General features: G+C 42.4%; 1 protein-coding gene across 12 annotated transcripts in view; it reads left to right on the forward strand.

Moving 5' to 3' along the window:
* KIAA1217 (KIAA1217 ortholog) overlaps window positions 1-14,199 on the forward strand; it is a 300,868-nt gene that overhangs the window by 212,248 nt on the left and 74,421 nt on the right. Inside the window, exon 1 of one of the 12 annotated variants that reach the window (XM_015537198.2) lies at window positions 2,217-3,007. The exons of the other annotated variants lie outside the window; for them this stretch is intronic. The gene's annotated coding sequence lies outside the window, so the exon portion shown is untranslated. Of the gene's footprint in view, window positions 1-2,216; window positions 3,008-14,199 lie in introns of those variants that run through there. 12 annotated transcript variants of the gene reach the window in all.

The following is a 14,199-nucleotide window of genomic DNA, read 5'->3' on the forward strand; positions in this document are numbered from 1 at the left end:
CTTGATATTTCTATTAAAGTTTTAAAAGTTTTGAAATGATGCTCCTGATGAGATTTTAGAACATGTAAATATCCTTTCTTAATATCTGTTTCACTTTCTTAACTCTACTATGCATCTATTTCGTGGCATCTTTTTGTATTTAACTTTGCTCCGTTTCATTCTTTTTTGGCCAAGCTAAAAAGATACTCTCCACCCTTACCCCCACTCCCACCCACCCCCCAAAAAAAGTAAAAGAAGAAGAAGCATATGCCATTTAGTATGTATGTCTGAAATGGCCATGCCTTAGAGCTTTTTTCCATGGGGTAGTGTTCTGGCTGAGAGGAAGGTTTCGGGATTTGGGGAGGGATGAAGTAATCCTATAGAAATGGAAGAGGAAAGAACCCCAGAGAAATGGAAGTTTCCAGGGCACCTGGGTGGCTCCAATCTATTGAGCATCCAACTTTGGCCTCAGGTCATGATCTCACGGCTCTCGAGTTGTCAACATGGAGCCTGCTTGGGATTCTCTGTCCCCCTCTCTCTTTACCCCTCCCTGCTTGTGCACTCTCTCTCAAAAATAAACATTTTTTTTAAAAAAAGGAAAGAAGTGGAAGTTTCCAGAAACACTCTTTCATCATTCAAGGTCCTCCTCCTTGACCCACCACCACCAGCAGTGGTATTAGTGACTATCATTCATCACCTGCTGACTCTCTGCCAGGTACTGCTCCAAACATCGCACCCCTATTCATTCTCATTTGATTCTCAGAACAACCCAGTGTGAAGGAAATTTTCATTATCCCCTGTTTCAGATGTGGGAGCCGAAGGTCAGAGAGGCTAGGGAACTTGCTCGAAGCCACATGGCTCTTCAGTGGTAGAACTGGCTTTGGAACCAGGCAGGCCAACTCTAGGACTGGCCTTCTTGCTCACTCTGGTGGCCATGACTGTCCTTCCCCACTCTGCTGTCTTCATCAGCAATGTCCGTGTGCCGCTTAATGTTTGAGGACCTAACTCAAAAGCCAGTATTTTTAACATGACCTCCCTACCATTTCCTTTCACCAAGCCTGTCTCAGAACCTCCACAGGACCTTAGCTGTCCATCTCCTTCCCTTTCTTCGTGCCTGCCATGGACACACCAGAAGTTCCTTTCTAACCCCTGAGCTTCTTTAGGGGTGAAGTTTTCCTCCAGTTCATCTTCATGCTCCCTGTGTTTCCCTCTGGCAATGTCCTGCTCTGAGGAAATTCTCATTAACTGTCCGGATGAAAAAGGGGTTCACTTCAGCACTTTTCCTACTGCAAACTTTCCGTGAATGCCCTATTTGCTAAGATCAGTACAATGATTTGTAAATAGAAGTATGAGCATTTGTAACACATTCCCTAGCTTATCTTAGTGGTAGTTCCTGACCAAAATGAGAAATGAGAATATCTGTCTTGTCCTAACAAATTCTCCCATCCTATCAATAAAATTGTATAACAGTTAATAATCCTAACTTTTCTTAACACTTATTATTTATTTTGAGAAAGGGAGAGAGAGAGACAGAGTGCAAGCAAGGGAGGGGCAGAGAGAGAAGGAGGCACAGAATCCGAAGCAGGCTCCAGGCTCTGAGCTGTCAGCACAGAACCCGATGTGGGGCTCGAACTCACAACCTGTGAGATCATGACCTGAACCAAAGTTGGATGCTCAATGGACTGGGCCACCCAGGCACCCCAATAACCCTAACATTTAAGATGAGTCTAACAGATTTGTCGGAGTGAACTAAGTGATTGTCAGAAAAGCACACATATTTTCCCTTTTTAAAAATTTTATTTTCAGGAGTTAAATTCACCTGTGGTAGAAAGTACACTAATCTCTAGATACCCAATTAAATATAACAGATCTTGTTTTGCTGTGTTTTATAATTCAGTAGGACAAATTTGCTGGTAGATTGCGTTGTTGGTCAGAATTCCCAATACCTCCAAACTCACAAAGTAGGATTGATGATTTCAGACCAGTTCACCTACCCCCAAGGTTCACTGGTTCACTTGCCCAGCCATTATGCGTCACACCCCTCCTCTGACTCTGGCTCTTGTGCGAGATTCTGAAGATGTAATAGTGAGCAAGTGTGGTGACTGCCCTCACAAATCTTCTAATCTAGCAGAAGATCTGAAGTCAATAATCAACAGGTCAATAATCAGTCGTGATACAGACATCTGTACATTTTCAAATCAGTTCCAGGCTCCGTGAAATCCTTGCCTCCGTTCTATTATTTGCTCGAGTTAGCACAGTGGAACTCACTTGAGTGATGTATCTAATTATGCCCCTTTTATGTCATGCTTTTCTGACCGGCCGAAAGATGTTTATGTTACAGTTGGTAAGGAATTACTCTTATTGAAATGGTTACGGGGGCAAACACATTTGAATCCAGTGGCTATCCAGAACACGGTAGAGATCTTCTTCCTCCCTAGCTGCTTCCAGTAATCCTTTCTTTTATTTTCTAAGAAACAAGAAAGGGTAATATATGCACATCTGATATACAGCTTCCAAGTGATACAAATCTCATCTTTCCTGCTGTGTGGCTGCTTGCTTTTCCTTGCACTTTTTTTTTTTTTTTGTCATTGAGAGGTTATGACAACATGAGCCATATTGTATTTATAAACATCACGTGTTTCCTTGATATGGCTTGCAGTTTCTGCCAGACGGAACACATGGAAGAAACATTTCTCGTTAGCTCAGCATTGGTTTTAGTTATGCTGATTTCCGGGACAGGAAAAATGCCTTCCTACTCAGATTTAACTTTCATAGAGTAGAAACAAAACCTCTGAATGTCCGTGAAATGGTTTTAACAAGGGTGGATACTGCTCCTTTAAACCACATATTTTGACTAAAAGCTTCCTTCTGTAAAAAAAAAAAAAAAAAAAAAAAACAAAAAAACCCAAGCCTTGCATTTAGTCACCATAAAGACAGAGCTGGAAGCATTCGAGAGATGGGTGGTTTCAAGGTCTCTGCAAGTCTAGAAAGTTTCTTCTAGAGGAGAAAGGTTCACGGAAGATGTAAGGTAAGAACTGTGCCTTTATAACAAAATACCATTGTCAGAATTTTTTTTTTGTCATGCTGTGGGACATCTGCCTTCAACTGAGGCAGGTCTTCTGTATTTAAGTTCAATTCAATGAAGAGTTGAAATTCCAGGTTTTTAATTTTCACTTTTTACAAACTGCTTAAAAGGAAAGTCCTTTTTTATTGGCAATAGTCTGTTTTCAAAAAGCCACTTAAATGACATTTGATTGTCTTTCATCTGTAAATCTTATGATGTAGTTTCTGTTTAACCTTATTAGAAAGAATTGAAGGTGTCAACATTATCTGCCAGTATAGATCTCACTGATGTATGTGTTTTGTGACCGTTTTCAGTGTTTTCATGACGATGTTGACTCGTATTTAGTTTCTAAGACAAACGTAGAAGATTTGAAGATGTGATACAATGGGAGGGGAACCTTAGTCTGTGTCCTTCAACACTCCAGGGAAAATTATTTGTTGGGTTTTTTTTTTTCCTTGTGAAAAACACTTTAAATTGTAAATTAAAAATAGCTCTTGTATCTCGGTTTTGACTTTTTTAAAAGAAATATCCCTGTAAGCCTCATGAGTAACACTTAAAACTTCTAGGGTTTTATGTAACAGATATAATCCTATTATGTCAGGCTTATTGATTGCCTGAAAAAACTCTTTGGCAGAAATTTTATTTACCAGACATAGCTATTTTGTCTTATTCTTGTAATAGTTAAGTCACAATATTTTGCATTTTTTTAAAAAAAGAATTCAATACGGCAATGAAATTAAATTGTAAATGAGTCTATGTCCCTTTAAAGGTTCATGTGTGCATGGATCTGCTTATCCAGATCCCTGTGGTTATCTTTTTCCCCTTTTCGAGAGGAGTTAATAAGCATGAAAAGTTGTTATCTAGTGTGGTCTAAATAATATATAATATTTCATTGAATCATCAGAATAGCTCAATTTCATAGGCACAGTTATACCCATTTTTAGATCGGAAAAACTGAGGCCAAGAGATTAAGTAACGAGATCCCATACGAGTAAGTAGCAAAGCTGAAGTTCAAGCCCAGGCCAACTGTCTCACTAGTAGGTAAGAGCTCTAAGTCTGAAGTCAGATACAGAGAACTTAACTTGAAAGTACTAATTACAAATAAGCAATCTTTATTTGGCTCAAGATAAATTATTTAGTACAATTTGCCAGGTGGGGGGGGGGGTTGGTTGGTTGGTTGGTTTAGATTTGTAGCATCCAAAACCTACTATCAGACTGGTTGTTGTGTCAGAGACTTGGTTACAACTTACTCTGAGTGGAACGAGAACGGTAAACAGGAGGCAGTGTGGGGAGAGTTTTAGACAAACTACCCTTTCCTTCTTTGCTCCCTGTGCCGTGTCACTCGAAAACTGGTTTCATAGACCCGGGTCAGGGAGCTTATTCGTGAACTTGATCTGGAAGTGAGAAAGTGTCTTTGAATGGAGAGCTGCCCACATGCCAGGCTACGCAGCCTGTCAGGCTTCCGGCAGAGCCGTTGGGGGAGGACAGGGAGAACGTTGAATAACGTTGAAGGCGGAGGGCTCTGGAGTGGGGGCAGCCGGCCGAGCCACCTCGGGACCAGGGACTGCTGCTCCCCTCACCCTCTCCTGGAGACTGAGGCATCCACTCCAGCCACAAAAATATCCTGGTGATTTGTGATGCGAAGTCATCACTGCCAACGGCGTCAACAGGGGATGCAGCTGTTCTTTCTTCCCAGCATCGCACTTGGGCTTCGGGATCGAGACAGCCAGCTTCCAACACCATTTCTGCATGAAATCCGGGGCTGGCTGAGCAGCCGCCTCAACTGAAAGTCGATTGGAGCAGGACCTTCCTTTAGCAGGTACTGGGGTTGTTCCCAAAGAATCCTGTGCCAGTGCTGGAGAGCTCAGGAGAGGTTTGCACCACACCCTCCGCCCTTTGATATCCAAACCACATCCCTTTTCTTGGCTCTTGTAAATACAGATGTTAGCGGAAATTGCCTTTGACTGGGAGCATATGTCCTGGTATTTTCAGGTTGTAACCGGTGCACCTACATGCTGCTTTCTTCCCGGGGTTTAGCTTTTCTGCCTTCTTTGTGGGTCCCCATCAGGGTAACCCAGACCGTAGGAAATTGTTTCCTACCAAGTATGCACAGGCTCCCTCCGTCCACGATCTTGCCCAATAGAGGGCTTCCAGATGACCATTCTTTCCTTTACACTTCTTCTAAAATTTCTCAGGTAAGTATGTGTTGCTTTTATTTAAATTTGTGCGTGAGGTGGAGGGGAGTGCATGTTAGTTTCTTACAGAGAAAAAAAATATATTTTTAAGGTACATCCATATCGACTGTTGGCAAGCCATTTCCTCTCTGCCCTGCTTTTCTTCCCATCGGGTTGCTGATCCCTTGGCTTGCGCGTCATTTTTGCAGGAGCGATACTCTGTCTGCTCCCGTAGATTTGGGTCCGGGAGATACCTGACCTAGTAGTTGGTACCACCTCAAGCAACGGGCCTGACTTATTCGGAATCCTAGGGTTTTGGAGGTGGAGAAACGGTCCCGTGCATCAGCTTTTAGAACCCATCCGGTGAGACTTAGGGGGTCTAGTGTGGTTGCAAAGACTTGGAGAGACAAGATCACAAGATAAGGAAAGAACAAATACAGGGCTGGAACCCGAGCCACCTGTCCCTCAGGCTAACCCTTTGTCCATCCCCCAGGGCTTCCCTGCTTTTGCTCTGGCCCCACTGGGTCTCACTTGATTGATTTAGCAAAGTGTTGCCTACCTGACTTCTCGTAGCCAGCCATTGTTGTAGTTGAATATAGCCGGGCCTCACCTACCATCCAGAGCAGCACGTGTCTAGAGCGGGGCCAAACCTCATTAATTGGAAATGCATGGGCCTGGACCAAAAATAAATGGGTTTTGAACTAACCAGATTGAGATGATCCAATATTTTTATTGAAGGAGAATAAGCCCTCAAGTCATCTGAAAAACAGCAGCTGCTTCAAATTATGGGATGCTTTGAATAAAACAATACATACTGGCTTAAAAGGGGTGTGTAGTCTTATAACCTTATTTTCAAAAGTCAGCCTTTTTGCTAAGGAAAATGGCTTCTACGGTAACTCTGTTTGAAATGTTAATGTATTTCCATTCAGATGACTTTCAAAGTCGTTTTTCACACGGAACCAGTGATTTTCGGTGGGACCTCGTAAAACAGGTTTTGAAATTTTAATAATTGTGTAATGTTTTAATGAATATTAGGTAAGTAGCACAAACAGCTTGAGAGTTAATGAATATTTTTCCTTCACCACAACTAAGTAAAAAAAAAAAAAAGAGTCAATTTAAAATTGACTTGGGGCACCTGGGTGGCTCAATCGGCTAAGCGTCCAACTGTTCTCAGCTCAGGTCTTGATCTCAGGGTCGTGAGTTCAAGCCCCACACGGGGCTCCATGCTGGATGTGAAGCCTCCTTAACTCAGCCAACCAACCAATCAATCAATCAATTAATCAATTAATAACATTGACTTAAAGAAAATCATTAAATGGGTAATAGCACAGTTGGTATGAGAAAGTGGCCAAAATGGTGACAGTGTCTTATTACTGAGTAAACTGTAAAAACGGAGACTTTGAGACAAGGGGCCAGTCAGGGGTTTGTGAAGACAGAGCAAAACGTCATTGAAGATTATATGGTTGAAAAAATGAACCGTTTTGATGTCAGAATCAGAACTAATTCCCATTTAGGAGTTCTGAAGAACTCCGGCACCTTGTCATTTGGCACAAAAGAAAAGCTGTTCATTAAATCATTTTTGTGCAGATTTCTTGATTTGAGGCTCTCCGGATAGAAGGGGTGAATATCCAGTGTGCCATTTAAGCCAGAGGGACGCCTTCTCATGGTTCAGGTGGCGCTAACTCACTCCATATTCCTGAAACACAGAAAATATGTTTCTCTCGGTTGATCGACACATGTACTTGATTTCTTTCTTTTTATTTTTTCTTTTCCTGTGAAATCAAAGTTCACGCTTTCCCTTGTTCTGATTTAACTCTCTGAACCTGTGCCTTTTCATTTGCCCTTGATATCTTAGGAAGAGCAGTCAAACACAAACCCCAACCACAGTAAGAAATCATAACGATGTCAGTGATGAGGTGATTCAGAAATAGCAGAGACCTGCTTAAACTTCAATGCATGTTTTTCATAAAGCAAGCCTCCAGAGCATTAGGTATGACAGTCAGGGTGTGATAGCTTTCGTCTAGGATGAGCGTCTAGAGCTGTTCCTTGCACTGACTTAACAAGAAGGAAGGCGACCGAGAGAGCATTCTGTACATGGTGGACTCCTTGTAGGAGGGACTGAGGGAACATTCTGGATACATATCTACAAAGTGGATACCATTTTTGCTTGCTTTTAAAAGCAAATCTAAAAATATATTTCCTAGCAGCTGTGTAACTGCAAAACAAAAAAATCTGCTCCACTGCAGCGCAAATTACTTACTAGATATCTCCAGGGTTCTGATCTTAATGCTTCAGAAATTTGCTTTAGATTTTATTGTATATATTTAGACCAAGGAGCCTATTAGCTTGCGATCTGGGTGAACCTCTGCATTCTCATGAAAATGAGAAATGTGCCACTCTTGGCAACCTAAGGCTATAATTATGTTAATATGACCATTTTAAGACTGAAATATGTTGTTTTAAAATGTTTCTGTATTTTTATTATTCGTAACAATGATCCGAAGAAATTTAGGGAAATGCTAATAAGTTTTTGTTCAGTATCACTTTGTGACTAGAGCGTAAAAACGATTCAGATGTGGTATTTTGAGATTTTTAATTTTGACAGAGAATTTCTATCCATAGATAAGTACTCCTGTATATAGTCCATTTTAATAATATAAAAACTACCCAAACCTTCCTCTGTATTTTAAATGTAGATGCAGTGAATATATCTGAAGGGCCATCTCGACCTGTAAGTTCCATGACAGCATATTTTTAAAAATTTTTTTATGTTTTATTTATCTTTGAGAGAGACAGCAGGAGACAGCGCGAGCAGGGGAGGGACAGAGACAGAGGGAGACACAGAATCTGAAGCAGGCTCCAGGCTGTGAGCTGTCAGCACAGAGCCTGACGTGGGGTTCGAACTCACAAACGGTGAGATCATGACCTGAGCCCAAGTCAGATGCGTAACTGACTGAGCCACCCAGGCGTCCTTCCATGACACTTGCATTAAATCACCACGCTTGGCAATAATTAAATAAATAAATAAATAACCACAGCTCAAGAAAGAAAGAAAGAAAGAAAGAAAGAAAGAAAGAAAGAAAGAAAGAAAGAAGAAAGAAAAAGAAAGAAAGGGAAAGAAAGAAAAAAGAGCACCAAAAACTATCTTTTGAGCAATATGGCAAGATAGATGTTTTTCTATCAAGGACTATCCTAAAGCACACAGATGCTTGCTTTTAATATAAATGTGGGAGACTAGAATGAACAATATAGTTGGAATTCTGAAAGGATCCAGAAAACTTGTGTCTAGCTTATTGGTTCATCCTTGCCCTCACTACCCAAAACTTTTATTCTGGCTACAGGCAAGATTCTTTCCCAAAGACAGGTTCTCCCAGGTGGCGCCACAGGAAGGGAAGGAGAAGGGCAAGAGCGGAGATGTGGATAATGGCCCATCTCATAATGTTTATAAATAACTGACGTTTGAATCTCTATCAGTATAAAGTTGATTAGAAATCTTTTACTGAGCCTAATCCGGCTTCAGAATCACCCATTAATTCGGGAATGGGAATGAGGAAAAGCGCTTTCTTGACTGTGAGTCCATTGCCTATAACCAGACTTTTTTCTCAAGGGTATGTCTTTGGAATATGATACGGCATGGCACGCTTCCTTTCAGAAGCTCCATCCAGTCTTTCTTTCTGGGAGCTCGTGTATCTCATGAAAGTGTGTCATTCTCATCGTGCTCCTATGAATATATTAAAGTGAACATTATCCATTCTATTCATTTTGCTCTCATTTGAGTGAGCCCATGAATGCTTGTGGGCAATTTTAATAATAACCCACGCGGTTCACGCTTCCCTGCGTGCAAGCCATACAAGAGTAATTCAGCTCACTGGATGTTCACAGAACTAGGAGGTGTTCCTGAAGCAACCGAGCAGCAGAACCAGAGGTTCAGAAAAGTTCGGTGGCGGAGCCACAATCGTGGCGGTAAGAGCACAAGCGAGGAGATCCTCAGGAGGAGAAACAGAGTGTTTTCATTCAGCATCCAGTACTCATTCCATCACAACCCACCGCCTTCCTTGGGCGTCATGGTGCGGAGGAGTACTGATGGAAGAGGATGATTAGACCCTTAAAAATGTTTTGTTTTGGAAACTAACTTGTAGACTGCAGCCTGTTGAAGGACAAGTTGAGGTCAAGGGCCATCGGAATGAAGCCCGTGTCTCACTGCGCCAAGTATAAGAAACTCCCTTTGTCTGTGTGTTCACCCCTGTCTTCCTGTCCTCTCTGGGAGAAGCTTTGTCCCTATGTTGCTTTTGAAGTGAGTTGAAAGCTCTGGCTGCTAGTCATGAACTTCGAAAGGCTCCGTAGATTACAGAGCACTGTCTTTACCTGTCTTGCCTCCTGTGTGACAGAGGATTCTTTCCCGTGGTTTTGTGTGGGTGCGGGGGGTGGTGGAGACAACTACACCATGTCCACCCCCTCACCCGATGTGGAAGCTTTGTCATATGGACCGTGACTTCCCTTTTCTTTTAAATTTTTTTTAATGTTTGTTGATTTTGAAGGGGAGAGAGAGACAGAGTATGAGCGGGGGAGGGGCAGAGAGAGAGAGGGAGACTCAGAATCCAAATCAGGCTCCAGGCTCTGAGCTGTCAGCACAGAGCCCGACTCGGGGCTCAGACTCACGAACTGTGAGATCTCGACCTGAGCTGAAGTCTGTCGCATAACCGACTGAGCCACCCAGGTGCCCCTGGACCGTGACTTCTTTAACATGGAGTCACTGAGCTAGTGGCTCTCCATTTGTTTCTCATGAGCTGCTGAGATTTGGGAACACAGGGCTTCCTTTGAATGTAGGAATGCCCAAAGTCCGGCATTTCTTGGGACACAGGGAAGCAGATCCCGTCTCGGAGCGGGAGGCTTCTGGCAGTGTTGGAACCCAGTGGGAAGCGGTGACTGGCCAAACTCCCCCAGCTGTCGAACAGGGCAAGGCCAGGCAGGGCGTGGGTGGAGAGGCTTGCCAAACCCAGCCTCGGGGTATGCACAGCTCCCAAACTGGTTGTCTTGGAGGCTGTTATTTATCCAAATAAGGAGAAGTAGTGGTTTTGCTGACCATCTCAGATTTCTGAGCCATGTCCACTGGCTTGCTGGCTGACTTGACGTGATATTTGAACTGAACACACAAAGGTATTTCTTTGAAATGGAGCCCTCTTGTGGGGCTCACGGACATCCTGGGGTCATCATTTGGAAGGTGGTTTTTCCCCACATTTATAGATAAAAGTAACATGGTCTGGTCTATGTTACTGTTCTCTTGGGTCTTCTGTAACATTCGATACAGATGACTTTGTTCAGGTATTTCTGAACCCGATTTTACATGGTGAGGATACTGATCTTAGGGATCCCTGAACCGCTGCCTTCCTTTGAAGAGTATTCAAAGAAGATCGAGCCTCCACATTGATTTCTTAACACTCGAGTATGAGATTTTTCTGGCACTTCATAGATCCTGGCCCTGTTATTTGACTTTGGGTAAGACATTTGAAGTCTCTGGGCCCCAGTTCCTCATCGGTAAAATGGGGATTATAATGTTTATCTGATGGGAATCTGCTGGGAATTAAATGAGCTGGTTTTGGAAAGCATTGGTAAATAGGAAGTCTTCAAAAACATGAGTTTCCTTGCCATTGTTCCGTTTTCTCCTGGCAGATTTAGTTGAAAGTATTTATTTATAGAGAAATCGTAAGTAATTAAAATTGTCACCCAAAGTTTAATAAGGTCAGCTTCCTGAATTAGGATTTAACCAAACCCACACTAGAAGGAAGATTTTGATGGGCACTTCCCACTCCCCTTTACTCCCTAGAGCAGTGGTTCTTCAAGAACATTCCACGGACCAGCAGCTTAGCATCACCTGGGGACCTGTTAGAAATGCAAATTCTCAGGCCCAACCGCTGACCTACTATCTCAGACACTCTGGAAGTGGGGCCCATTAATCTGTATTTTAGCAAGTGCTTCTAATGTAGGTTAAAATTGGAGAACCATTTGTTGTTTGGGTCAGAGATCTGTCCGTTCCTCTGGGTCACTTGGCGTTCCCCATCTCTGGTCTCTAATGACGCCTTACTTCCTGCCTGGAATACCTAAGAAAGCAACCTCTTTCTTTCTTCTCTACTGAAGTCTTGCTCATAATGTGTGGATTCATTTCATCTCACCTCTTCAGAGCAGCGTTCCTCAACTATCCCAGCCAGAAGAATCTTACCCTTCTGTAGATTCCGAGAATATTTGTGTATTGCACTCATTGGACGCTTGCCAGAGTTATTCTTGCTTTGTCTTACTTTGAATATTCATGTACGTGCCTCATTATCCCTGCTAGAAGGTAAGCTCTTAAAAGGTGAGAAGTATGTCTTAAAGATCCTTTTCCCCCCTCATCAGTCTTAATCCTGAGCTTCGTATACAGAATGACTATTTAGAAAATATGTCATGGATACACAGAATGTGATCATATAGGGACAGTCTAGATGAGACTTCTCGTTTATGTATAATGAACCTGATGTTAGCATCCGGTTCTGAATGCAGGTTCCACCATGCTTCAATGACTGTTGGAAGACACCCTGAATGGGGGCATCCGGGACCCCTGGCTTGGTCCAAACTTGCAGCTGCTCTTGTGATCTTTGCCACAGACTCCAGTCACACCTGAGGAAGACAGACACGTTTTCAAAGATATATCCATTTAATTTATAGGCCTGGAACCTTTTAGATTCTTTCATAACTAATGAGAGCTGGGAAGTTTATGAGTCTATATAATTATACAACAAATGGCATCTATTTTCAGTCTTACAGGAGAGAATTTTCTCAGCTCACACACTCAATACACCTGGGATACCCATGGAACTTCTTTAGGGTTTGAAAGTTGCTTGGGGGTTGAAAGTTGTTGCTCAAGAGAAGAGCGATTGGCTCTTCTGAAGCCATGAAGAATTGGCACAAGGGCTGTTTTGATCTGGATCTCCATTGTTGTTCTGTCATGTTTGTTTTAAGGGGAAATTGAACTTGGTGGATTTGTGAATTACTGTCCTTCAGTGTTATCCTCTGGGGTTCTTCCCCTCACATGATCCTTGCTGCTTTTGATACATTTGTTAATACTGTTCAGCTGAAGGTCAGAATAACAGCAGAACTAAAAAAATCGTACATCAGAAGCCTCTTTTTTAACATTTATTTTTATTTACTTTCATTTTTATTTTTAATTTGAATCCAAGTTAGTTAACATGTGGTTAGTTAACATATAGTAATAATGATTTCAGGAATAGAATTTAGTGATTTATCACTTACATACACCACCCAGTGCTCATCCCAACAAGTGCTCCTTAATGCCCATCACCTATTTAGCCCATCCCACCCACCCACCTCCCTGCCAGCAACCCTCAGTTTGTTCTCCATATTTATGAGTTTCTTCTGTTTTGGCCCCCTCCCTGTTTTTATATTATTTTTGTTTCCCTTCCCTTATGTTCATCTGTTTTGTCTCTTAAAGTTCTCATATGAGTGAAGTCATAGGATTTTTGTCTTTCTCTGACAGACTAATTTCACTTAGCATAACGCCCTCCAGTTCCATCCACGTAGTTGCAAATGGCAAGATTTCATTCTTTTTGATTGCCGAGTAATACTCCATTGTATATATATACCACATCTTCTTTATCCATTCATCCATCGATGGACAGTTGGGCTCTTTGCATACTTTGGCTATTGTTGATAGTGCTGCTATAAATGTTGGGGTGCATGTGCCCCCTTTGAATCAGCAGTTTTGTATCCTTTGGATAAATGCCTAGTAGTGCAATTGCTGGGTTGTAGAGTAGTTCTCTTTTAATTTTTTGAGGAACCTCCACACTGTTTCCCAGAGCGGCTGCACCAGTCTGCATTCCCACCAACAGTGCAAGAGGGTTCCCCTTTCCCACATCCTCTCTGACATCTGTTGTTTGCTGGGTTGTTAATTTTAGCCATTCTGACAGGTATAAGGTGGTATCTCATTGTGGTTTTGTGTAAAATTCCCTTTTAAACTGACTCTGCTGGCATAACTCGCCTTGTGTTGTGTGTTTGTTCTATTCTTTGCTAATAGAACCAGCACATGCTTTGCTTTGATTGATATGAAAACAGAGCAGCATACAGGCAGTGGGGTGATGCCATTAGAAGGACCTCACTTGTAACCCGGGTCCACAGGGGCGATTTCAGAAAAGTCATGAGGAAAGAGGGACAGGGAGTGGACCTGAAGGAGTTACACATACCAGGGAACACTCTTGGACACTGCCACAGGGGTCCTGGGATGTGACAGGACAGCGACTGACCAAGAACAAAAGACCATTTGTTTTCCAGCTAGGCATCTATCAGCCGTCAATTTGTTTACACACCATTTTTTCCACTGAGAAATATCTATCCTTAAGCTGTGTCTGTGAGCATAAAATTCTATACAGAATGTCATCAGTTTGTTGAGATACGGTGAGGATGTGTCATATCATCAAACCGAGATTTTTTTGTTTTTTCAAAAATTCTTACATCGAGGGGAGCCTGGGTGGTTCAGTCGGTTGAGAATCTGACTCGTGATTTTGGCCCAGGTCATGGTCTCACAGCCATGAGTTCGAGCCCCACATCAGGCTCTGGGCTGGCAACGGGGAGCCTGCTTGGGATTCTTTCTCCCTCTCCCTCTCCCTCTCCCTCTCCCTCTCCCTCTCCCTCTCTCTCTCTATCTCTCTCTCTCTGTCCCTCCCCTGCTCGTGCTCGTGCGCTCTCTCTCAAAATAAACTAACTTAAAAAAATGATGACTTATTTTAAAAATGTAGTAAAAATATTCTTAACATTGTCGTGAACATCCTAAAGCTTTATAGTGTTATATCAACTTTTTTCACTCATCGTATAGTCAACTTGGTCGGTTTCCCTGATGAAATGTTAGAGGGGCATAGGATACAGTGACAGAATTATAATAGCTCTTTCAGTGACTTATACACCTCTGAGAGATACGGTCCCTGGAATGTCATTCGG

This window comes from Panthera tigris, chromosome B4 (assembly GCF_018350195.1).
Source record: "Panthera tigris isolate Pti1 chromosome B4, P.tigris_Pti1_mat1.1, whole genome shotgun sequence".
In the NCBI taxonomy this organism is placed as follows: Eukaryota; Metazoa; Chordata; class Mammalia; order Carnivora; family Felidae; genus Panthera; species Panthera tigris.